This window comes from Ovis aries, chromosome 13 (assembly GCF_016772045.2).
Source record: "Ovis aries strain OAR_USU_Benz2616 breed Rambouillet chromosome 13, ARS-UI_Ramb_v3.0, whole genome shotgun sequence".
Classification (NCBI taxonomy): domain Eukaryota; kingdom Metazoa; phylum Chordata; class Mammalia; order Artiodactyla; family Bovidae; genus Ovis; species Ovis aries.
This window is the reverse complement of record NC_056066.1, coordinates 5,171,370-5,197,070: the sequence shown is the minus strand read 5'-3', so window position 1 is coordinate 5,197,070 and position 25,701 is coordinate 5,171,370. Positions and strand designations below refer to the sequence as shown.

Here is a 25,701-nt window from a genome sequence, read left to right as displayed (position 1 = left end):
CATTTCATTTAGGTTTATGTTTTCCAGTTTGTCCATTTCTTTTTGTTGTTGTAATTTCTTAAGCTTTTATCAAGCATAGTAGAAAAGCTTTTGTATACATATGTATGGGGCTTCCCTGGTGATTTAGCAATAAAGAATCCACCTGAATCCATTCATCTAGGAGACGAGGGTTCAATCCCTGGGTTGGGAAGATCCCCTGGAGAAGGAAATGGCATCCCACTCCTGTATTCTTTCCTGGGAAATCCCATGGACAGAGGAGCCTGGCAGGCTACAGTACATGGGATCACAAAGAGCTGGATATGACCTGCCAGCTAAACAACAGTATACATAGATACATATACATATGTATGTATAATATAATATATATATTTCAGATTTTATGAATTTTTGCTAGTTAAAAACTTATAACCTTTTGATTCTACTTGTTTGCTTAGTGTGAATAGAATACTTGATTTCTAATTTATATTCACTCAAAATCAGGATATAGTTTCATGTATTTTGGCATCTAATATTACTGCTAAAAGTCTACAAAGTTCATTATCTTAGTGATTAAAAAAATTTTGACTAAGACTTGAAACATCTAATCCACTTCTGAAAATAATAGAAATACTATGTTGTAAGGAAAAAAACAAACAGGAAGTTAACAACTGATACAATATTATTAACTAAAATATAGGTTTTGTTCCTGTTTCACAAAATTTTATTCTAGTGACCACTGTTTGTTTCCCTATGTTATTCAAGACCCCATATTGTATTTAATTGCATTGAAAGGGCTAGGCTGCCCACTCCAGTATTCTTGGGCTTCCCTGCTGGCTCAGTCAGTAAAGAGTCCACCGGCAATGCGGGAGACCTGGGTTTGATCCCTGGATTGGGAAGATCCCCTGGAGGAGGGCATGGCAACACACTTCAGTATTCTTGCCTGGAGAATTCCCATGGACAGAAGAGCCTGATGGGCTACAGTCCATGGGGGTCACAGAGAGTCGGACATGACTGAGTGACTAAGCACAGCACAGCTTTAGCTGTATGCAACAAATCCTGGTAAACTCTCTTTACATTTTTGTTCTATTACAAGTAAGTCCTAGTTTTCCGTGTTATGGCTTCTTAGATGTACCCAACATTTAAAAATGAACATTTAATTTCTAAATACATGGGATTTTGCTTGAAGTACCTTTAATATTAATCTCTCTTACTTCAGTTCAGTCACTCAGTTGTGTCCGACTCTTTGCGACCCCATGAACCACAGCATGCCAGGCTTCCTTGTCCATCACCAACACTGAGAGCTTGCTCAGTCTCATGCTCATCAAGTCAGTGATGCCATCCAACCATCTCATCCTCTGTTGTCCCCTTCTTTAGCATAGCCAATGAAACAGAAGTAAATGTTTTTCTGGAATTCTCTTGCTTTTTTGATGATCAAACAGATGTTGGCAATATGATCTCTGGTTCCTCTGCCTTTTCTAAATCAAGCTTGAACATCTGGAATTTGTTGGTTCATGGACTGTTGAAGCCTAGCTTGGAGAATTTTGAGCACTACTTTACTAGTATGTGAGATGACTGCAATTGTGCAGTAGTTTGAACATTCTTTTGGCATTGCCTTTCTTTAGGACTGGAATGAAAACTGACCTTTTCCAGTTTTGTGGCCACTGCTGAGTTTTCCAAATTTGCTGGCATACTGAGTGCAGCACTTTCATAGCATCATCTTTGGGGACTTGAAAGAGTTCAACTGGAATTCCATCACCTGTACCAGCTTTGTAGTGATGCTACCTAAGGACCACTTGACTTCATACTCCAGAATGTCTGACTCTAGGTGAGTGATCACACCATCATGATTATCTGGGTCATAAAGATCTTTTTGTACAGCTCTGTGTATTCTTGCCACCTCTCCTCAATATCTTCTGCTTCTGTTAAGTCCACACCATTTCTGTCCTTAATTGTGCCCATCTTTGCATGAATGTTCTCGTGGTATCTCTGATTTTCTTGAAGAGATCTCTAGTCTTTCCCATTATATTGTTTCCCTCTATTTCTTCGCACTGATCACTTAGGAAGGCTTTCTTATCTCTTCTTGCTATTCTCTGGAACTCTGCATTCAGATGGATATATCTTTCTTTTTCTCCTTTGCCTTTCACTTCTCTTGTTTTTCTCAGCTGTTCATAGTTTAGTTCAGTCGTGTCCGACTCTTTGCGACCCCATGAATTGCAGCACACGAGGCCTCCCTGTCCATCACCATCTCTCGGAGTTCACTCAGACTCACGTCCATCGAGTCCGTGATGCCATCCAGCCATCTCATCCTCGGTCATCCCCTTCTCCTCCTGCCCCCAATCCCACCCAGCATCAGAGTCTTTTCCAATGAGTCAACTCTTCGCATGAGGTGGCCAAAGTAGTGGAGCTTCAGCTTTAGCATCATTCCTTCCAAAGAAATCCCAGGGTTGATCTCCTTCAGAATGGACTGGTTGGAGCTCCTTGCAGTCCAAGGGACTCTCAAGAGTCTTCTCCAACACCACAGTTCAAAAGCATCAATTCTTTGGCACTCAGCCTTCTTCACAGTCCAACTCTCACATCCATACATGACCACAGGAAAAACCATAGCCTTGACTAGACGGACCTTAGTTGGCAAAGTAACGTCTCTGCTTTTGAATATACTCTCTAGGTTGCTCATAATTTTTCTTCCAAGGAGTAAGCGTCTTTTAATTTCATGGCTGCAGTCACCATCTGCAGTGATTTTGGAGCCCCCAAAATAAAAGTCTGACACTGTCTCTACTGTTTTCCCATCCATTTCCCATGAATTGATGGGACCGGATGCCATGATCTTCGTTTTCTGAATGGTGAGCTTTAAGCCAACTTTTTCACTCTCCTCTTTCACTTTCATCAAGAGGCTTTTTAGCTCCTCTTCACTTTCTGCCATAAGGGTGGTGTTATCTGCCAATCTGAGGTTATTGATATTTCTCCTGGCAATCTTGATTCCAGCTTGTGTTTCCTCCAGTCCAGCGTTTCTCATGATGTACTCTGCATATAAGTTAAATAAGCAGGGTGACAATATACAGCCTTGACGTACACCTTTTCTTATTTGGAACCAGTCTGTTGTTCCACGTCCAGTTCTAACTGTTGCTTCCTGACCTGCATACAGATTTCTCAAGAGGCAGGTTGCGTGGTCTGGTATTTCCATCTCTTTCAGAATTTTCCACAGTTTATGGTGATCCACACAGTCAGAGGCTTTGGTGTAGTCAATAAAGCAGAAATAGATGTTTTTCTGGAACTCCCTTGCTTTTTCCATGATCCAGTGGATGTTGGCCATTTGATCTCTGGTTCCTCTGCCTTTTCTAAAACCAGCTTGATCATCAGGGAGTTCATGGTTCATGTATTGCTGAAGCCTGGCTTGGAGAATTTTGAGCATGACTTTACTAGCATGTGAGATGAGTGCAATTGTACAGTAGTTTTAGCATTCTTTGGCATTGCCTTTCTTTGGGATTGGCATGAAAACTGACCTTTTCCAGTCCTGTGGCCACTGCTGAGTTTTCCAGATTTGCTGGCATATTGAGTGCAACACTTTCACAGCATCATCTTTCAGGATTTGAAACAGCTCCACTGGAATTCCATCACCTCCACTAGCTTTGTTCATAGTGATGCTTTCTAAGGCCCACTTGACTTCACGTTCCAAGATGTCTGGCTCCAGATTAGTGATCACATCATCATGATTATCTGGGTCGTGAAGATCTTTTTTGTACAGTTCTTCCGTGTATTCTTGCCACCTCTTCTTAATATCTTCTGCTTCTGTTAGGTCCAGACCATTTCTATCCTTTATTGAGCCCATCTTTGCATGAAATGTTCCCTTGGTATCTCTAATTTTCTTGAAGAGATCTCTAGTCTTTCCCATTCTGTTCTTTTCCTCTATTTCTTTGCACTGATGGCTGAAAAAGGCTTTCTTATCTCATCTTGCTATTCTTTGGAACTCTGCATTCAGATGCTTATATCTTTCCTTTCCTCCTTTGCTTTTCACCTCTCTTCTTTTCACAGCTATTTGTAAGGCCTCCCCAGAAAGCCATTTTGCTTTTTTGCATTTCTTTTCCATGGGGATGGTCTTGATCCCTGTCTCCTGTACAATGTCATGAACCTCATTCCATAGTTCATCAGGCACTCTATCTATCAGATCTAGACCCTTAAATCTATTTCTCACTTCCACTGTATAATCATAAGGGATTTGTTTAAGGTCATACCTGAATGGTCTAGCGGTTTTCCCTACTTTCTTCAATTTGAGTCTGAATTTGGTAATAAGGAGTTCATGATCTGAGCCACAGTCAGCTCCTGGTCTTGTTTTTGTTGACTGTGTAGAGCTTCTCCATCTTTGGCTACAAAGAATATAATCAATCTGATTTCAGTGTTGACCATCTGGTGATGTCCATGTGTAGAGTCTTCTCTTGTGTTGTTGGAAGAGGGTGTTTGCTATGACCAGTGCATTTTCTTGGCAAAACTCTATTAGTCTTTGCCCTGCTTCATTCCGCATTCCAAGGCCAAATTTGCCTGTTACTCGAGGTGTTTCTTGACTTCCTACTTTTGCATTTAACTCCCCTATAATGAAAAGGACATCTTTTTTGGGTGTTAGTTCTAAAAGGTCTTGTAGGTCTTCATAAAACCATTCAACTTCAGTTTCTTCAGCGTTACTGGCTGGGGCATAGACTTGGATAACTGTGATACTGATTGGTTTGCCTTGGAGATGAACAGAGATGATTCTGTCGTTTTTGAGATTGCATCCAAGTACTGCATTTCGGACTCTCTTGTTGACCATGATGGCTACTCCATTTCTTCTGAGGGATTCCTGCCCGCAGTAGTAGATATAATGGTCATCTGAGTTAAATTCACCCATTCCAGTCCATTTTAGTTCGCTGATTCCTGGAATGTCGACGTTCACCCTTGCCATCTCTTGTTTGACCACTTCCAATTTGCCTTGATTGATGGACCTGACATTCCAGGTTCCTATGCAATATTCCTCTTTACAGCATTGGATCTTGCTTCTATCACCAGTCACATCCACAACTGGGTATTGTTTTTGCTTTGGCTCCATCCCTTCATTCTTTCTGGAGTTATTTCTCCACTGATCTCCAGTAGCATCTTGGGCACCTACTGACCTGGTGAGTTCCTCTTTTGGTGTCCTATCATTTTGCCTTTTCATACTGTTCACGGGGATCTCAAGGCAAGAATACTGAAGTGGCTTGCCGTTCCCTTCTCCAGTGGACCACAGTCTGTCAGCTGTTCATGAGGCCTCCTCAAACAACCGTTTTGCCTTTTTGCATTTGTTTTTCTTGGGGATGGTTTTGCATCACTGCCTCCTGTACAGTGGTACAAACGTCCATCCATAGATCTTCAAGCAGTCTGTCTATCAGATCTAATCCCTGAAATCTATTTGTCACTTCCACTTTTTAATCATAAGGGATTTGACTTAGGTCATTCCTGAATTGTCCATTTGATACTAATTTCTCATTTAAATGCTTTCTTTGTAATCACCCCTTGTGTTTTTTACAGTCTAATTTATTGGAGACTTTCCATGGCTAAGTCAAAGATCTCTCTTGGTAAATGTCTCACTGACTCAAAAATACGTGAGTTATTTTCAAATATCTTTTGATATTGGTTTCTAACATAATTCCACAGTAATAAGAGAGCAGACTCTGTGTGATTTCAGTACCTTTAAATCATGAAATGTTTGTACCTTGTGTTTTGTCCCTGAATGTGTTCCTGTTTATTCTAATTTACAGTCTATGGGAACTTGAGTAGAATTTGTAGCCTACTGTTGTGTTAAAACTATATAATTCTTGATTATGTTGAAATGGCTAACAGTGCTTTTTAGGTCAACTATATCTTTCTGCTTCTCTGTATATTCATTCTATTACTTTTTGAGAGTTTGATGTCGAAACTCCAACTAAAAACCTTAATTTAAAAGAATGATTGTATTATATAGTGGAACTATATGTAACCTTGCTGTGTATTTTCCTCTCCTGTAAATATGCTATCATGCTCTCATAATTTAAAAAAGTTAAAAAAAAGTAGAAGAGCCTAACCCTTCTCAGAAGACACTGAACTAGATAGAAGTAACTCCACACAGATAGATACAAAATATTGAGGATGACTTCAGACAGATTATGCACTTTTCTTAGGGAAAAGTGGACTAGGATTGGTGGGAATAATACATGAAAAGACTAGGTTTCTCAGCTACAATGCAGATCACACTGGCATCCAGGGTGATAAGTGCTTCCACCTGGACCGTGGAAAATTCGGTGGAAACCTGTGTGTTCCCTACATGGTGTGTTAACTCACACTGTTTAGGCATTAGGTCCTGGGTTTGGGCAGCTAGTCATAAAGAACTTAATGGAACAATATTAAAGAAAAAATCATTTCCCTGAAATATAATTTGTAAAACAGTGATAAATTTATCTGCTATTCCTTTCAAGTATAATTGACACGCTCTTCAGAGTCCATAATAAGTTTTCATTCTTTCCCCTAGTAATGTAGATTTGTAAGGAAATTCAAGATTGATTTACTCTCTTGAGCAAAAGGTAGGCAGGGAATATAAATGAAAAGATAAAGTGAGCTAGAAATGTGGACCTTGCCCTTTGTAAAGGAAACAGCTCTGTTTCCAGCCCCTGTCTATAGTTGCTGTGTGGTAATAAGAGGCCTCATGTTATCAGACCTTCTGAGAACTCAATAAAAAATGGAAATTTGAACACTTCTAATATTAAAATTTTGTCAGTTATTAAAAAAAAACTACTACTCTGCTAGCCAAACCTCATAAACTGTAAGGACATGTTTTCACAACAGAATAAACTCTGAAGTTATTGCTTAATTTTGAAGTTATTATATTGAGGTTTATAATTAACTTTTTGATATTGAATTTGATTTATTGCTTAGTTTTAGCTTACATCTACTTTTTTTCTCAGCCCTTTGCATTCTCAGTGTTATGTTTACAGTCCTGATATAAAACCAGTCCCTTAACCAGTATCTGTTAATCTGCTCTCTTTTCTTGGGGCTCCAATGTTAGAAGTATCTTTAGTGTACGTAATTGTCTAAACATCTGTAGTCAATAGGAAAGTGAAAAGAACAACAAATAGAATTTGAAACTTGCATTCTGCTCCTGTGTAACCTCTGTTTCTTGTCCATGGAGACAGTATCACTGGTTGCTATATAACACTTAAAGTCTTGGAGAATTACAAAAAGGCTTCTTTGAGTGTTTGCTATTGTTCAGTTGCTGAGTCATGTCTGACTCTTTACAGCCCCATGGACTGCAGCACGCCAGGCTCCTCTGTCCTCCACTACCTCCCAGAGTTTGCTCAACTTCATGTCCATTGAGTCAGTTATGCTAACCATCTCATCCTCTGCTGCCCACTTCTCCTCTTGCCTTCAATTTTTTTCAGCATCAGTCTTTTCCAGTGAGTTGGCTCTTCGCATCAAGTGGCCAAAGTATTGGAGCCTCAGCTTTAGCAACAGCAATCTCTAAACTATGTGACCTAAACATTTATACTTCCTAATATAAAATAGAAAATTTTCAAGGTCTCTTATTTTGCTCAAATACGAATATAGTTCAGTCCCACAATTTGAAAAAAAATGAAAAGTAGTATTTTACTGCTTGGGATAGCAAATATTAGAAAAATTACTAATAGTAACTTTTGATGTGGATTCCTTTTGATCTGAGTCTTGGGTTTCTTTCACTTCAGGAAGAAGTGTAAATTGGCATAACTTTCAGAAACTCAGTTCAGTGTTGTGCTATCTAATGAAAAAATACGCACACTTATCCTTTGATTTAGTAATTCTACTTTTAGGAAGCACATTATAGCACTGTTCATAATCATAAAGCAGAAGCAGTAATTCAAATGTCGTCTTAATAAGAAAAACATTGTATAAATGTTGACACAGTCAGTGGTATATTTTGCATTCACTGTTGATCTAAATTTGTTCACATGGAAGTAGTATATGTGAAGCAAAAAGTAGGATTCACAACATTTCTATTATGATGCCATTTTTATTACAGAGGCATGTGCTGATCTGACATAGAGAAGAGAAGAGAGAGAATGAGAGAGAACAAGCAGCCTTTGCTTTGCACGGTAGTGTGGCCTATAGAATGCACTGTGAAAACTGCTCCTTGCCACCTGTTTTAATTGTATAAAGAAATGAAAAAAAAATATCTAAAATTTATATCTGTCTGGGTGTGTGTCAGTCACTCAGCCACGTCTGACTCCGTGTGATCCCAGGGACTGTAGCCTGCCAGGTTCCTTTGTCCGTGGAATCCTCCGGGCGTGAACACTAGAGTGGGTGGCTATTTCTTCTGCCAGTTCTATGCCCAGGGATTGAACCCAGGTCTCCTGCATCGTGGGCAGATTCTCTGCCATCCGAGCCACCTTAGAAGCATTAAGGATTGAAGTGTTTTATTTCTTTAAACAGTTATCAAGTGCGGTTTGAATAATGCCTGTCTGCTTCTCTGTCATATAACTTACGATGTGGAACAGCCATCTTTGCTGTGTTGTGAATTGTCATTCTCCTTTGAAAGTCTGAGTCATCTTCCAACATTTTACTCTTTGTACCATGAATCATGACATATGTCTGAGAGTTTCCTTACCGGCATCACTTTGGGACAGCTTCTTCTTAGAACTACGTTTCTCATTTGTGTCTATAAATGTCCCTTCATTGAGCTCCTCTTCAACGGTAGCAGTGTCAACATTCCACTGGGCAGCTATTTCTTCCGTGTGTGTGCTCAGTCGCTCAGTCATGTCCAACTCTTCTGCAATCCCGTGGACTGTAGCCCACCAGACTTTCCTGTCCATGGAATTTTCCAGGGAAGAATACTGGAGCAGGTTGCCATTTCCTTCTCCAGGGAATCTTTCCGACCTGGTGTTGACGTCTGTTGCGTCTCCTGCTTTGGCAGGTGAACTCTTTACTACTGCACCCCCTGGGAAGCCCATTTCTTCCATAGTCCATTTATATTCTATTCTTACTTCACTTCTAACATTATTCCTGGTGGTCCAGTGGGGTAAGACTCCGAGTTCCCAGTGCAGGGGGCACAAGTTTAATCCTTTCAGGGGCACAAGTCAGGGAACTAAGATCCCAGGGGAAAAAAATTATTATTTTTTTTTGCTTAACTTTCACTTTGTTGGCCAATTTCCTCTATTATTCATTTTTGAAAAAAATGTAACCATTTTATCCCTGGAAGACAAAGAGGGAACACAGCTACAGACTTTGCTGTCTGTGTGAATGGAATAGCAAATGCACAGTGATCCATCCCTGACAGACTTTGAAGGAAATAATATCACTGGTCACTGACCATGATGCATGTGTCATTTGTGAAGTGGTTGGTGGGCTCAAGAGCTAGAAGCAAAGTTTGCACTTTCTGCAATTACTCAAGGTCAGTAGAACAAGAAAACTGAATTTAGATTCATGGTGTTGGGGGACTAAACAACTAAAAACTAAACCTTGGCAGCTGGAAGTTTTGCATGTCAATGTCATGCACATCAGGGACTGCATGGAAAGAGCCTGGAAGAGCTTGCAGCAAGATGTTAAGTGGGAGTGGCTCTCTCTGGGTTTTGTATTTTTAGGTGGTTTTATTTTCTATTCAAAAAATACGTCCTTGTGTGTATCCTAAATTTCTCTACAATTAATATGTTATTCATATAATATAAAATATAAGCTGTTAAGAAAAAATGTAGTGCTTACTTTTTTCTCTTATAGAAGCTGATAGATGGAGATTGTCCCTAGCATATGGTGGCAAATAGAAACTGTTCTTTAAAAATTCTAGGAAGCACACTGGAGGAAGAGAGATGAAAGTTGGAGGGGAGATATTGGTTGAAGGAGAGTTATGGTTTAAGTGGCACAGACTCTTGAGCATGTCTAAAAGCTATTGGGAAGAGTGTGGTTTAGAGTATGAATAAGAAGAAAAGGATAATTCATACTGTAAGACCCCTAAGAAGGGATGGGCAGGAGTTCAGGCATGGGTGGAAAGGCTTGATCTTGGTTGGGGAGAGGGACCCCTGTTTCATTGATTCAGAAGAGGGTGGAGAGAGAATGATTTAGTGGAGACGCGCATAGCGTCTACTCTCTCCTCAAATGGGTTAGAGCAGTGGTTTTGAGCCAAGCACTGTCTTAGGTGCTTGAGATACATGCATGAATGACACAGACAAAGACCTTATGCAGTTGGAGTCAATTTTGATCATTTCTCTTTATTATTATCATTATATTTTGTTATGTTAATGTGGCTGCCAACAAAGGTCCGTCTAGTCAAGGCTATGGTTTTTCCTGTGGTCATGTATGGATATGAGAGTTGGACTATGAAGAAAGCTGAGCGCCGAAGAATTGATGCTTTTGAACTGTGGTGTTAGGGAAGACTCTTGAGAGTCCCTTGGACTACAAGGAGATCCAACCAGTTCATTCTGAAGATCAGCCCTGGGATTTCTTTGGAAGGAATGATGCTAAAGCTGAAACTCCAGTACTTTGGCCATCTCATGCGAAGAGTTGACTCATTGGAAAAGACTCTGATGCTGGGAGGGATTGGGGGCAGGAGAAGAAGAGGACGACAGAGGATGAGATGGCTGGATGGCATCACCAACTCGATGGACATGAGTCTGAGTGAACTCCGGGAGTTGGTGATGGACAGGGAGGCCTGGCGTGCTGCGATTCATAGGATCACAAAGAGCTGGACATGACTGAGCGACTGAACTGAACTGAACTGAACTGAACTGAATGTGGCTGCAATTTTTTTCTTAGAAGTTAGTCGGGCTCTTTCTGGAAGGAGGCTGGCGGAGAGTTGAGGAGGCCCGAAGGGAGAGTATGAAATCCTTGTCACTAAGGACAGAGAAACTTACACCATTTAGGGGAACATTGAGGAGGTCCTTTTGAAGTTGACCCCAGTGCCTTTATGCAGAAGCCATTGTGTACACTGTTAAGCAGCTCTCTCTCCCCAGCCATGCTTGGTTCAGGCAGAGATCTACAGAAGCAAAAAGGAAGGTTTAGCTAAAAGAAGACTCAAATTTCTTTTTATCTCTGTGCATTTGTTCCTGATTTTATCTCTACTTGTTTATGCTTTATCTCATTTTTCTTGAGTGCACATGACAAAAGTTTATCTATTTTATTGATATATTCAAATAATATTCTTTTTTTTTCTTTTTATCTCCAATATATTGTTTTCTATTTGGTCAGTTTAACTCTCATTTATGTTTGTTCATTACAGTGAATTTTTTTCTCAGTTAGCTATCCATGAATACATATTTTATTTATTTTTTTCCTGCTTAATCATGAAAAGCATTTATTACTGTACATTTTTCTAAAGATAACTTTGGATGCATGAAGTTGATTTTAATATATACTATTGTCCAATCTGTAAAATTTTTATAATTTAATTATAACCTTCCATTTTCTCCTTTTTTCCCAAGAGTTATTGAAATAGAATTTTCAGATTTTCAGTGGGTTAGAATCAATTTTGATTCCAATGGCTTAGAGTCAAATATTAGATATTTGGCTTTATTACATTATGGTGAAAGAATGTGGGGATATAATTTATCCTATTACCAAATTGATTAAGGTTATGTGTATGTTTCTTCCAGTCCAGCATTTCTCATGATGTACTCTGCATATAAGTTAAATAAGTAGGATGACCATATATAGCCTTGACGTACACCTTTTCCTATTTGGAACCAGTATGTTGTTCCATGTCCAGTTCTAACTGTTCCCTCCTGACCTGCATACAGATTTCTCAAGAGGCAGGTTACGTGGTCTGGTATTTCCATCTCTTTCAGAATTTTCCACAGTTTATTGTGATCCACACAGTCAAAGGCTTTGGTGTAGTCAATAAAGCAGAAATAGATGTTTTTCTGGAACTCTCTTGCTTTTTCCATGATACAGTGGATATTGGAAATTTGATCTGTGGTTCCTCTGCCTTTTCTAAAACCAGCTTGAACATCAGGGAATTCAGGGTTCACGTATTACTGAAGCCTGGCTTGGAGAATTTTGAGTATTACTTTCCTAGCATGTGAGATGAGTGCAACTGTGCGGTAGTTTGAGCATTCTTTTGCATTTCCTTTCTTTGGGGTTGGAATGAAAACTGACCTTCTCCAGTCCTGTGGCCACTGCTGAGTTTTCCAAATTTGCTGGCATATTGAGTGCAGCACTTTCACAGCATCATCTTTCAGGATTTGAAACAGCTCCACTGGAATTCCATCACCTTCATTAGCTTTGTTCATAGTGATGCTTTCTAAGGCCCACTTGACTTCACATTCCAGGATGTCTGGCTCTAGATTAGTGATCGCATCATCATGATTATCTGGGTCGTGAAGATCTTTTTTGTACAGTTCTTCCATGTATTCTTGCCACCTCTTCTTAATATCTTCTGCTTCTGTTAGGTCCAGACCATTTCTGTCCTTTATCAAGCCCATCTTTGCATGAAATGTTCCCTTGGTATCTCTAATTTTCTTGAAGAGATCTCTAGTCGTTCCCATTCTGTTCTTGTCCTCTCTTTCTTTGCAGTGATCGCTGAAGAAGGCTTTCTTATCTCTTCTTGCTATTCTCTGGAACTCTGCATTCAGATGCTTATATCTTTCCTTTTCTCCTTTGCTTTTCACTTCTCTTCTTTTCACAGCTGTTTGTAAGGCCTCCCCAGACAGCCATTTTGCTTTTTTGCATTTCTTTTCCATGGGGATGGTCTTTATCCCTGTCTCCCGTACAATGTCATGAACCTCATTCCATAGTTCATCAGGCACTCTATCAGATCTAGGCCCTTAAATCTATTTCTCACTTCCAATGTATAATCATAAGGGATTTGTTTAAGGTCATACCTGAATGGTCTAGCAGTTTTCCCTACTTTCTTCAATTTAAGTCTGAATTTGGTAATAAGGAGTTCATGATCTGAGCCACAGTCAGCTCCTGGTCTTGTTTTTGTTGACTGTATACACAAGCTGAAATCAAGATTGCCGGGAGAAATATCAATAACCTCAGATTGGCAGATGACACCACCCTTATGGCAGAAAGTGAAGAGGAGCTAAAAAGCCTCTTGATGAAAGTGAAAGAGGAGAGCCAAAAAGTTGGCTTAAAGCTCAACATTCAGAAAACAAAGATCATGGAATCCGGTCCCATCACTTCATGGCAAATAGATGGGGAAACAGTGGAAACAGTGTCAGACTTTATTTTTTAGGGCTCCAAAATCACCACGGATGGTGACTGCAGCCATGAAATTAAAAGACGCTTACTCCTTGGAAGAAAAGTTATGACCAACCTAGATAGTATATTCAAAAGCAGAGACGTTACTATGCTGACTAAGGTCCATCTAGTCAAGGCTATGGTTTTTCCTGTGGTCCCGTATGGATGTGAGAGTTGGACTGTGAAGAAGGCTGAGTGCCAAAGAATTGATGCTTTTGAACTGTGGTGTTGGAGAAGACTCTTGAGAGTCCCTTAGACTGTGAGGAGATCCAACCAGTCCATTCTGAAGGAGATCAACCCTGGGATTTCTTTGGAAGGAATGATGCTAAAGCTGAAACTCTAGTACTTTGGCCACCTCATGTGAAGAATTGACTCATTGGAAAAGACTCTGATGCTGGGAGGGATTGGGGGCAGGAGGAGAAGGGGACGACCGAGGATGAGATGGCTGGATGGCATCACGGACTCGATGGACGTGAGTCTGAGTGAACTCCGGGAGATGGTGATGGACAGGGAGGCCTGGCGTGCTGCAATTCATGGGGTCACAAAGAGTTGGACACGAGTGAGCGACTGAACTGAACTAAACTGAAGATGCCGTGAGTTCTATAAAAAAAACAAGGAAAAGAGTTGAGGTGGAGATAGCAGGCTGCACTCCGTTTTCATTGGTGTGATCAGGAAAGGTCTCCAGAGGAACTTATACTCAGGCAGAGTAGTAGAGGATAAAGGTTTGTGGGGAAAGCTTTCCCTGGAGAGAGTATGGAAGAGAAACAGGGAGCTGGGGGCACTTGCAAGGGAATTATTACAGTGAAAGGTCGTGCTCTTGGGATTAGACAGATAAAGGAGGAAGAAATACGCCGTCAGAAAATTACGGGCCTGTATTTCAGCAATCTCCGAAGAACTGAAGAACTTTGTCTCTCAGGGTTTGTGACTTAGCGAAGTAGGTAGAGCAAAGGTGGTGGACAGAGTTGGGTGTTTGAACTGAAGATTTTAGCGACAGTGCCGTTTTCGGCGATGGTATTATCTAGGATGTGACGTGAGGTGGTGACTTAGTTGGATTCGAGAATACATTGGTGGTGAAGGGATAAGGTCTAGGGATCTGGAGTGTTGGAAAGTTCATCTTTACAGCTGTCATTTAGGAGTCTGGGCAGAGAGGAAAACTAGATACCAAAATAAGTTTATTTTACTTTATTGTTGGATTCTCTATGTTTTAAATAGACCTAATCTATGTGACTTGTTGACTTCTCAGCTTTCTGTTAAATCTTCGTGCTAGGTGATTATCATTTTTTGTTTTGTTTGTTTGATTCTTGTCATTTGTATTACTTGCATTTTAAAAGTCCCTGGAAGACTGAATTAACAAATACGTCATTGCTCCCAGGGGAAATTTTAAGTCAGTTTCCTGCAAGCCTCTGATCACATTTTTGTCCACTGATCAATATATAATATTTTATATATGTTTCTGTTTAAAGACATCTTATTTAATATGCATTTCGGTTCATTAACATTGAACTCATGGCCAACAACATCATAACTTATGCCTGAATGAAGTGCATCTGCTGCTGCTGCTGCTAAGTCGCTTCAGTCGTGTCTGACTCTTGCGACCCCATAGACAGCAGCCCACCAGGCTCCCCCACCCGTAGGATGCTCCAGGCAAGAACGCTGGAGTGGGTCGCCATTTCCTTCTCCAGTGCATGAAAGTGAAAAGTGAAAATGAAGTTGCTTAGTCGTGTCCAACTCTTAGCGACCCCATGGACCGCAGCCTACCAGGCTCCTCCATCCATGGGACTTTCCAGGCAAGAGAAGTGCATCTAACACCACCTATTTCGTCTATAAGGTGCATTCAGCCTGCTTGTGCTTAGAGGCTTACTGGCAGTTGAGCTTTTTGCCTAGAGCCATTTTAAACAGTGAAATCACCAACAAAAGCATGGAAATGTGAAAAACATAGCAGTATATAGACCATAAAAAGGACACTGGCTTATAGTCTGAGAGCTGAAACAGGGAAGCAGAGCAGAACCGGATGACTTCAGCAGAGAATTGCACATTGGGAGACCCAGTTTTTATGCCACTCTGTACATATTTGTGAATGACTGCAAAAGTGCCCCAAGTATAGATCTGGGGTTTATAAATACATTTTTTCAAGGAGGCAAATTCACAAATATGGACTCTGTGGACAATAAGGAGCAGCTGTACACTGTGAGATTATTAATTGGCTGATTGCTGACTCTAATCTTTCAATGAAGTTTTTATAATTTTAGAAAATTAAATGAATCCCTTTGCCCAAATTAAAACTTCCTGTCTCAAAAGCTTAATTTTGGATAGTACTTGCTATTCTGTATTATATATATTGTAATAGCTATAATATTGTTATTCTTTTTATGTTCTGTTTGTATTTTCCTGGAATGTGCTTCTCCATGTAGTTAAATTTTATTTTGAAGAGAGTCTGAGAATCATTGCCATATAATAAACAATTTAATGAACACACGTTTTTATAATTGCTTTGGCTAATTTCATTTGTACAACCTTCTATTTTGACTTCAGGATTTCCAAGTTTTGAGGGGGATTTCTTTATTTTCTTCTTCCATCTCTGTGCTACATGATCAAACTTCTGTTTTGCTTTCTGTGGTCACTTAAAAGTTATACATTGTAATTCTCTACTACTAGTGATAACTTTAGCATTGATTGCTGTTTTTTTAATCAAAAATTGAGTAGATACAATAAATATGGTATAAAGCATATGAGGATATAAAGAGTAATAATGCAACAAAACCCTAGTACCATTGACACAGTTTGATAGATGGGACATTTCCATTGGAATTGAAGGGCCCCATTCCCCATGCTAATCGCATACCTCCCATTTCCCTCAGAGGTAACTAGTCTGAATGATGTGTTGTATCATTCTTCTGTCATCTCTTTTACCGTGTATGCTTATATGTTGTTTTCATATAGCATGTTTTTAACTTTATATCAAGGGCTCAGACTGCATGTGTTTTTCTGTGACTTGCTCTTGGGGGCTTAATATTGTGTTTTTAAGAGTCATCTAGATCAGTACATTTAGCTGTTCAATTGAATAACACAACTTACTTACTAAGTCTACTGATATTAGAAATTGGTGGCTTTTTTTGTTGCTGTTTTTGTTTTGTATTGGCAGTGTCATAAGCATTCTTGTATAAATCTCCTGAAGCATGGGAATAATGATTTCTCCAGGGTAATGATGTCTTCATTCTAAAGAATGAAGTTGCTGGGTCATAAGATAATAGCATCTTTAACTTTCCTTTGCCACTGTATGCTCAGTCGTGTCCAACTCTTTGCGACCTCATGGGCTGTAGCCAGCCAGGCTTCTGTGTCCATGGAATTTTCCAGGCAAGAATACAGCAGTGGGTTGCCATTTCCTCCTCCAGGGCACCTTCTCGACCCAGGGATCGAATGCACGTGTACTTTGGCTCCTGCACTGGTGGGCAGATTCTTTACCACTGAGCCACCTGGGAAGCCCTTAACTTTCCGAAACATTGACAAATTATCCTCAAAGTTTCCTTTTTTGTTTTCTTCTCTGGGGAGTGATTTTGGAGTCCCCCCAAAATAAAGTCTGCCGCTGTTTCCACTGTTCCCCCATCTATTTGCCATGAAGTGATGAGACCAGATGCCATGATCTTAGTTTTCTGAATGTTGGGCTTCAAGCGAACTTTTTTCACTGTTCTCTTTCACTTTCATCAAGAGGCTTTTTAGTTCTTCTTCGCTTTCTGCCGTAAGGGTGGTGTTATCTGCATGTCTGAGGTTATTGATATTTCTTCTGGCAATCTTGATTCCAGCTGTGCTTCATCCAGCCCAGCTTTTCTCATGATGTAGTCTACATATAAGTTAAATAAGCAGGTTGACAATATATGCCCTTGATATACTCCTTTCCCAATTTAGAACCAGTCTGTTGTTCCATGTCCAGTTCTAACTGTTGCTTCTTGACCTGTATACAGATTTCTCAACAGGCAGGTCAGGTCATCTGGTATTCCCATCTCTTTCAGAATTTTCCACAGTTTATGGTGATCCACACAGTCAAAGGCTTTGGCATAGTCAATAAAGCAGAAATAGATGTTTTTCTGGAACTCTCTTGCTTTTTCAGTGATCCAACAGATGTTGGCATTTTGATCTCTGGTTCCTCTGCCTTTTCTAAATCCAGCTTGAATATCTGGAAGTTCATGGTTCACGTATTGTTGAAGCCTGGCTTGAAGAATTTTGAGCATCACTTTACTAGCATGTGAGATGAGTGCAATTGTGTGGTAGTATGAGCATTCTTTGATATTGCCTTTCTTAGGGATTGGAATGAAAACACCTTTTCCAGTCCTGTGGCCACTGCTGAGTTTTCCAAATTTGCTGGCATATTGAGTGTAGCACTTTTATGTATACTACATAAAAGTGTAGTATCATCTTTTAGGATTTGAAACAGCTCAACTGGAATTCCATCACCTCCACTAGCTTCGTGTGTAGTGATGCTTCCTAAGGCCCACCTGACTTCACATTCCAGGATGTCTGGCTCTAGGTGAGTGATCACACCATCACGGTTATTTGGGTCATGAAGATCTTTTTTAAAATAGTTCTTCTGTGTACTCTTTCCACCTCTCATTAATATCTTCTGCTTCTGTTAGGTCCATACCATTTCTGTCTGTTATTGTGCCCATCTTTGCATGAAATGTTCCCTTGGTATCTCTAATTTTCTTGAAGAGATCTCTATAATCTTTCCCATTCTGTTATTTTCTTCTATTTCTTTGCACTCATCACTGAGAAAGGCTTTTTTTTTTTCTCTCCTTTCTATTCTTTGGAACTCTACATTCAAATAGGTATATCTTTCCTTTTCTCCTTTGCTTTTCGCTTCTCTTCTTTTCACAGCTATTTGCAAGGCCTCCTCAGACAGCCATTTTGCTACTTTGCATTTCTTTTTCTTGGGGATTGTCTTGATCCCTGTCTCCTGTACAGTGTCATGAACCTCTGTCCATAGTTCATCAGGCACTCTATCAAATCCAGTCTGTTAAATCTATTTCTTACTTCCACTGTATAATCATAAGGGATTTGATTTAGGTCCTACATGAATGGTCTAGCAGTTTTCCTTACTTTCTTCAATTTAGGTCTGAATTTGACAATAAGGAGAGTTCATGATTTGAGCCACAGTCAGCTCCTGGTCTTGTTTTTGCTGACCGTATAGAACCTCTCCATCTTTGGCTGCAAAGAATATAATCACTCTGATTTCAGTATTGACCATCTGGTGATATTCATATGTAGAGTCTTCTCTTGTGTTGTTGGAAGAGGATGTTTGCTATAACCAGTGCATTCTCTTGGCATAGCTCTATTAGCCTCTGCCCTGCTATATTCCGTATTCTAAGGCCAAATTTGCCTGTTACTCCAGGTGTTTCTTGACTTCCTACTTTTACATTCCAGTCCCCTATCATGAAAAGGACATCTTTTGGGGGTTTAAGTTCTAAAAGGTCTTGTAGGTCTTCATAGAACCATTCAGCTTCAGCTTCTTCAGCATTACTGGTTGAGGCATAGACTTGAATTACCGTGATGTTGAATGGTTTGCCGTGGAAACGAACAGAGGTCATTCTGTCGTTTTTGAGATTACATCCAAGGACTCCTTTCGGACTCTTCTGTTGACTGTGAGGCCTACTCCACTTCTTCTGAGGGATTCCTGCCGACAGTAGTAGATATAATAGTCATCTGAGTTAAATTCACCTATTCCAGTCCATTTTAGTTCGCTGATTCCTAAAACATTGATGTTCACTCTTGCCATCTCCTGTTTGACCACTTCCAATTTGCCTTGATTCATGGACCTGACATTCCAGGTTCCTATGCAATATTGCTCTTTACAGCATTGGACCTTGCTGCCATCACCAGTTATATCCACAACTGGGTGTTGTTTTTGCTTTGGCTCCATCTCTTCATTCTTTCTGGAGTTATTTCTCCAGTGATCTCCAGTAGCATTTTGGGCACCTACCAACCTGGGGAGTTCATCTTTCAGTGTCCTATCTTTTGCCTTTTCATACTGTTGATGGGGTTTTCAAGGCAAGAATACTGAAGTGGTTTGCCATTCCCATCTCCATTCCCTTTGTCAAATTTTATTCCTTCCTTTCTGCTTTTCTACACTTCCCAATTTTCTACAGTGGACATCCATTTCTTAGAGTAAACTTGAGAGGTAATACATAGCTTAGTATTTGACAGTGTGGACCTCTTCAGAGTGCCTGGGTTCACACTTGGTTCCACTGGTTACTACTTGTGATATTAGGCAACTAAGTAATCCTTGCCTGCCTTAATTTATCTTTCTGTAAAATGGAAATATAAGATGCACCCTATCTCACTGGATTTTTTGAGGTTCAGATGAATTAAACTTAGTGAAAAGTTCACAGAAAATAGTAAGTGTTAATCATCATCATAATCATTTTGGTTATTTTAGGTGATTATAGAACAGGGTGCTATTCATTTAATCCTCTTTTCTCACTGATTCTGACTCCTGGAACATTAATATTTCTCTTCTTTTTATAGTGCAAACAGAGTGTGTTTTGATGAATGATCCAGCCTTCTGGGATCACCTCCCAAGTAAATACTTGTCTTTGAATCATTGTCTCAGGGTCTGCTTCTGGGAGATCTCAGACTGAGACATAGATTTAATGCTGAGAATGCTAAATTGAAGGAAACATGGATAAACCTAAAATTTATGACAGGCTACCCAGGAAACAGGACAGAACTTGTTGGAATGGAACAAACATTTCTTAACTATGAAAAGCAGGGCTTGAAAGCAAGAATGAACTTGTTCAGTAAGTTCCTGTTTGCAGGGAGAGTTCGCGGTGTTGATTTTGATGTGACTAGTGGTTCTGGGATGTAAACTAGCCATCAGAGATCAAAGCAAGTAGAAATACCACCAAGACATTTCCTGGAGTACATTTCGTACTATTGTCCAGTTTAAAAAGAAATCAGGGGATATGAATAGGAAATTCATGCAAGCAGAATGAGATGAGTTCATCTGTAGAAGTCATGAGAAACACTTAAATTTATCATAGATTTTAAATGCTTCTGTAAACAAATGTCTGATTATTTTTCTGGCAGTATTGCATTTTACAGAACCAGATTGACCCTCTAAGTGAAAACAATTTAAAATGCTAACTAAAATATAAATAATCTATTTTTAAATGCAAGCATGAGTGGGTAAGAAAGTGTAGAATTCTCAGAGGCCAGAGGCTGATTGGGAACAGCAATCCAGACAGGCCTGCAGAGTCAAGGCTGGCTTCAGGCTGAGGGCATTTGCAAGTTCAAGGGAACTTGAGAGCTGGTGGCTTCCACAGCCTGAATTGGGGGTAGAGTCGGCTGGGATCAGGAGACAAGGCCAGTGCTCACCTACGTAAAATGAAGTCCTCAGAGTAAAGATAAATGGAGAAATAAATTGTCCTCGTTGTTTACCTTTTCCAAACCCTCCCAAGTTTCACACCACCTGGATCAGTAAGGCAAGCAGATCATCTCAGACCATGGCATTCAGTGGAAAGGGCAAAATACCCTCTGAGAGACTAGAGTCACAGGATACTCCTCTCCCAGGTTTGCAATCCAATTCCTATAACTGGTGTGGTCTGAAAAACTTCAAGCTGTGAATTGAACTTCAAGTTCTACTTTTAAGGTAAGATTAGCTGCTTTAATAAATCCTGTAATATTAGTGGATTAACATAACCCATGTTGATTTCTTGCTTATACACATCTGGTTCCCAGAGAACAGGACCTGGCGTTGGGAAGCTCTCTAACAAGAGACCCACCCATCTTTTTGTCACGGGGTTCATAAGGCTCCCTGAGCACCTGCATCTATCTGTAGGGGGAGAAGCAGAGGATGCTATGTGAGGGCATTCATGAGTGATGTGGCAGAATATGAAAAATGGCCCCAAGGAATCATGCCTTCGTGTGCCCCTGCTCATTGTGACTTTGAAGCTTCTCCCATAAACGGTGGGAATCTGCTTCCCCATGTCTTGATTTGAGCTAGACATGAGGTGTGTGTTGGCTAAGAGAAATGTAGGGGATGCAACTTCCTGGGGATTCTGAGCTGAAGCCTCAGAAGGGGGTTGGCAACATCCACATTTTCCCTCTTGGAGCCCAATCACCATGTAGAAAGGATGTCCAGGTCCCACTGGAGAGAAGGGCCACAGAGAGGCCATGAGGGATGGGGCCATCAAGTGGAGAGACAGGATACCAAGGGGAGAGTCACGGCGCCCCAGCTCACCGTGAGTAGTGGGCCCCTGATGCAGGAGAGAGACGATCGTGGACTTCCCAGCCCATATTAACTTACAGACTAGCGTAGTTGCATAACTGGGCCCAGGTAAGATAGCAAAATACTGCCTAGTCAACTGACGGGCTCATAAGAAATGATAGAATAGTTGCTGTTTTAAGGCACGAGGTTGTGGGAGTTGTTTGTCACACGTCAATAGGAAGCTGAAACAGGTGTTCATTCAGCGGCAGGGTTTCTATGGGATACATTTAGAAATTGGTGCATCTAAACAGGTTTAGAAATATGGTGAAATACTGTAGACATATTTCACTAACAAGAATTCAGGCCCAAGGCCATCCTTAACTACAAGGATGCCTGGGAAACAGTCTCATTATATACCTAGGATGAGGAGGAACATGTTTTGGTGGACAACTAGCTTGTTTCCAAAACAGAAATGAGCCCTGTTCCATAGATTCCAAGCACTTAGCACAGGTAGAAACAAACAGTGCCTAAAGAAATCTACCTATACTTCAGATTTCAAAGAGTCAGAATACAGTTTGGAATAAGCCTAAAGATGAAGGAGACATAAACTCTGACTATTATAGCTATTTAAAAAGAACACAGAAAGATAGAATGCCAAGAAAAGTGAACATAAACTGATTTCCCAAAATATGATGTATCAACAATGACTCAAGAGTAACAGGAAATTTGAGTGGCCCTATAACCACGAAAGATAAGGAATAAGCACTTAAAAGCTTCTCCACAAAGAAAATTCAAGGTCCTGACAGATTTCTAGGCAAGCTGTAACAAACATTCAAAGAAAGAATACTTTAAATATTACTCATGCTTTTCTAAAGAACAGTAAGAGAAAAGACTGTCCCCTAACATTTTATGAGGTGAGTATAGTCATGTCGTAAAAACCAAACAAGAAGCTCAGGGAATGGAAATTTACAGGATATTCTCACTCATGAACATAAGTCTAAAAATCTGAAAGAAAATTTTAGCAAACTGAATTGAGCAGAGCATAGAAAAGATAACACATCATAACCAAATTAGATTCATTCTAGGAATAGGATGTTGGTTCAAAAATATATACAGTTAAATTATATTTATATAACAAATTATATGTACAATTATAGATATATTAATAAAATTCACTATATTTACACATCAAAAAACTCTGGGTTCCAATCAGGCACATAAGGAGATCGGACGTTGTTACACTGCTCTAACAACAACTAAAATATTGAAGAAACTGAAAATCAGCAACTCTTCTTAGATCCATCAGAGAATTGGTTCACCAGCAGGGCAAACTGCTGACCTAAATATTGGTGACACAGTCAGGAAGGTAAAGAGAATCACTTTGCAGGGGCAGAAACCTCTGTAAGAATCAGTTTAGGGGGAGGAAAATCTCAACTGCAATTGAATTTTTGAAGGCTCAGTGTGGAGAAGTCTGTGGGTGAACAACTCCATGGGGATGCAGTCTTGACAGCGTGAGGGATGCCACGCTTCTGTGAGTTTTACTTCCTGGAGCTCCATTGTGTTTTCACAGAGAAGACAGGAAAGAAATCCCTTCCTGCTTCCAGTGGGGGCAGGGGGGAAAGCAGCCATGTTGAAATATGCCAGATCATTCTCTACTTAGCAAGCCCTGCCCTCAGAACAAACTATTTGACCTGAGCCTAAACTACTGGGATTCTATCAGAGTCTAGCTAACCTGGAGGAAATAAAGAACACCTGTCTTCATCCCTTTTAGTCATTCTGCCCCATCTAAGTTGGGGGAGAACCACGAGGCCCCTGTAAAGTCCACAGTCCAGAGGCACAGGCTCATTAAAAGACTAAGACCTATCATAGAACCACAGGACATTTCCTCTCCCCAACGCTCTCCCCAACGCTCATTACAAAGGCCTATTTCCTGCATTTCCTTTTATCTAGTATATCATGATATCATGCCCACTTTCAACGTCATGTCACTTTCAATGACAAAGCATACTAAAAGCAAAAAGCAAAAACAAAAAACCAGAGCAAGTATCAGAACCAGAGTCATATGGGAGGGGTGTTGCAACAACCAGATTAGCAATTTAAATCACCATGATTAACATACTAACAGTTTTAATGGGAAAACTAGACAACATGCAAGAAAATGCAGAAAAATGGATATTCTAAGAAAGAAACAAAAAGAAATGCTAGAAACTAAAACACTAACATAAGTGAAGAATGTCTTTGATAGGCTAGTTAGTAGAAGGAATATGGCCGAGGAAAGAATCTCTGAGCTTGAGAACATGTGAATAGAAACTAAGAAGCTGAGAGAAAAAAGACTGGGGGGGAAAAAAAAAAAAGGAACAGACTATTCAACAACTATGGGGCAATTACAGAAAGTATAACATACCTATGATGGAACATCAGACAGAGAAGAGAGAAAAGAATAAGATAAATATTTGAACCACTAATGGTTTAGAATTTTCACAAATGTCTGATGCCAGACCACAGATTCAGAAGCTCAGAGAAGAACAAACTGGAAAAGTGTGAACAAAACGAAACAAAAAACTACAGCTGAATGTATCTTTTCAAAGTGAAAAAAAAAAAAAAATCAAAGATAAAGACAAAAAATTGAATGAAGTCAAAGGAAAACACCTACTCTGTGGAGGAACAAAGATAAGAATTACATCTGATTTCTCAGAAACCATTCAAGCAAGAAGAGTGCAGTGAAATATTTTAAGGGTTGAGAGGAAAACACCACCAAACTAGAATTCTGTATTCGGCAAAATTATCCTTCAAAAGTGAAGGAGAACCTAAACATTTCTCAATTGAGGAAACTTGTTGCCTATAGGACTACCTTTCAAGAAATGTTAAAAGAAGTTGTTAGAGAGACAGAAAATGATATAGGTCAGAAACTCAAACCTTCATAAAGAAAGGAAGAGCATTAGGGAAGGAATAAGTAAAGGTTAAAGAAATAACAGATTAAAAGAGAAAATATGCTAAAATCTCGATAGAGTTAGGGAGGAAGTTTCATGAAATTAAGCTTATATTTATTACATGTATTTAAAAAAGACTTCTGAACAAATTAGGGAGAAATTATGTTAGTTTGATAACTATCTTACGAGGAAAGAAGGAAGGAATATAACAAGTATATAATTTTATGTGAAAATTCTAATGAGTTTAAGAACAAAGAAGATAGGAAAAAAGCTTGCTGTCACTGCATCTACTGGATATTATCAAGTGAAATGGGTCAAGAATTATAAAACATAAGGATTGGAAGGAAAGATATAAAGCTGTCATAATTCAAAGCTACTATGACTGTCCAGTAAAAAAAAAAAAATCCCTCCAAAAAGCTACAGACATATTATTATAATAGACAAGAGAATTTAGCAAGTTTGCTGGAACAACATCAATATAGAGAATTTAATTTTATTTCTGTAAACCATCAGTAGTAGATAGAGAAATCGTGATTAGCCAAAAACTGATTTAAAATGAAATTGAGTACTAGCCTGTGATTTTCCACAAAACCACGAGTTGAAATATTGATTGATGCCCTTTTGATTCTATGTATCTGTTTTGTTTAGAATTGACAGCTTAACAATATGGAGTCCTCTGATGCTTAAAAATGGTTTACATCTCCTTTTATTTCAGTCTTCTCTATTTCCCTCAGCAGTGTTTTGGAGATTTCATTGTATAAGACTATTACATTAATATTATTTTGTTCAAGTTATCATTAGGTATTTCAGGTTTTTGTGCTATTGTAAGTAGTATATATTTTTTTTCATTTCATTTGAAAATGCTTCATCACTTATTAGAAATAATAAAACCTAATAATAAATAAAGCTATAAAATAAATCAAATAAAACTAAATTAAAACTAATTAGAAATAAATTTTAAAAACTCCTAGAACTAAATTTTACCCAGTGGTAAATAATCTTCTTGCAATTCAGGAGACAGAGACTCAATCCCTGGGTTGGGAAGATCCTCTGAAGAGGAAATGGTAACCCACTCCAATATTCTTGCCTGGGAAATCCCAAGGAAAGAGGAGCCTGATGGGCTAAGTCCATGGGGTCAGCCAGAATAGGACATGATTCAGCACGCATGCACGTCAGCAAAGAGAGATGTTAAATCTAAATTTTAACAACTGTTTATCCTCAGGGGAAAAGAAATAAAATTGGATCCTTTAAACACACACAGTTGCCATTGGATAAAATATTTTAATTTGAAAGGCAAAAGTATAAGACTCTCAAGAGATAATCCAATCATATTTATGATATTCAGATAAAGAAGGATTTCTTAAATAAAATTCAGTTGATGAAGGACAAGGTTAATGAATTTAGATATATTAAAAACAA

General features: G+C 39.4%; 1 long non-coding RNA gene across 1 annotated transcript in view; it reads left to right on the top strand.

The window, feature by feature from the left end:
* The window catches only part of LOC121816291 (uncharacterized), a 167,971-nt gene that overhangs the window by 19,413 nt on the left and 122,857 nt on the right, over nucleotides 1-25,701 (top strand). Inside the window, exon 2 of the long non-coding RNA XR_006055804.2 lies at nucleotides 1,602-17,677. This is a non-coding gene — a long non-coding RNA (uncharacterized LOC121816291). The remainder of the gene's footprint in view (nucleotides 1-1,601; nucleotides 17,678-25,701) is intronic.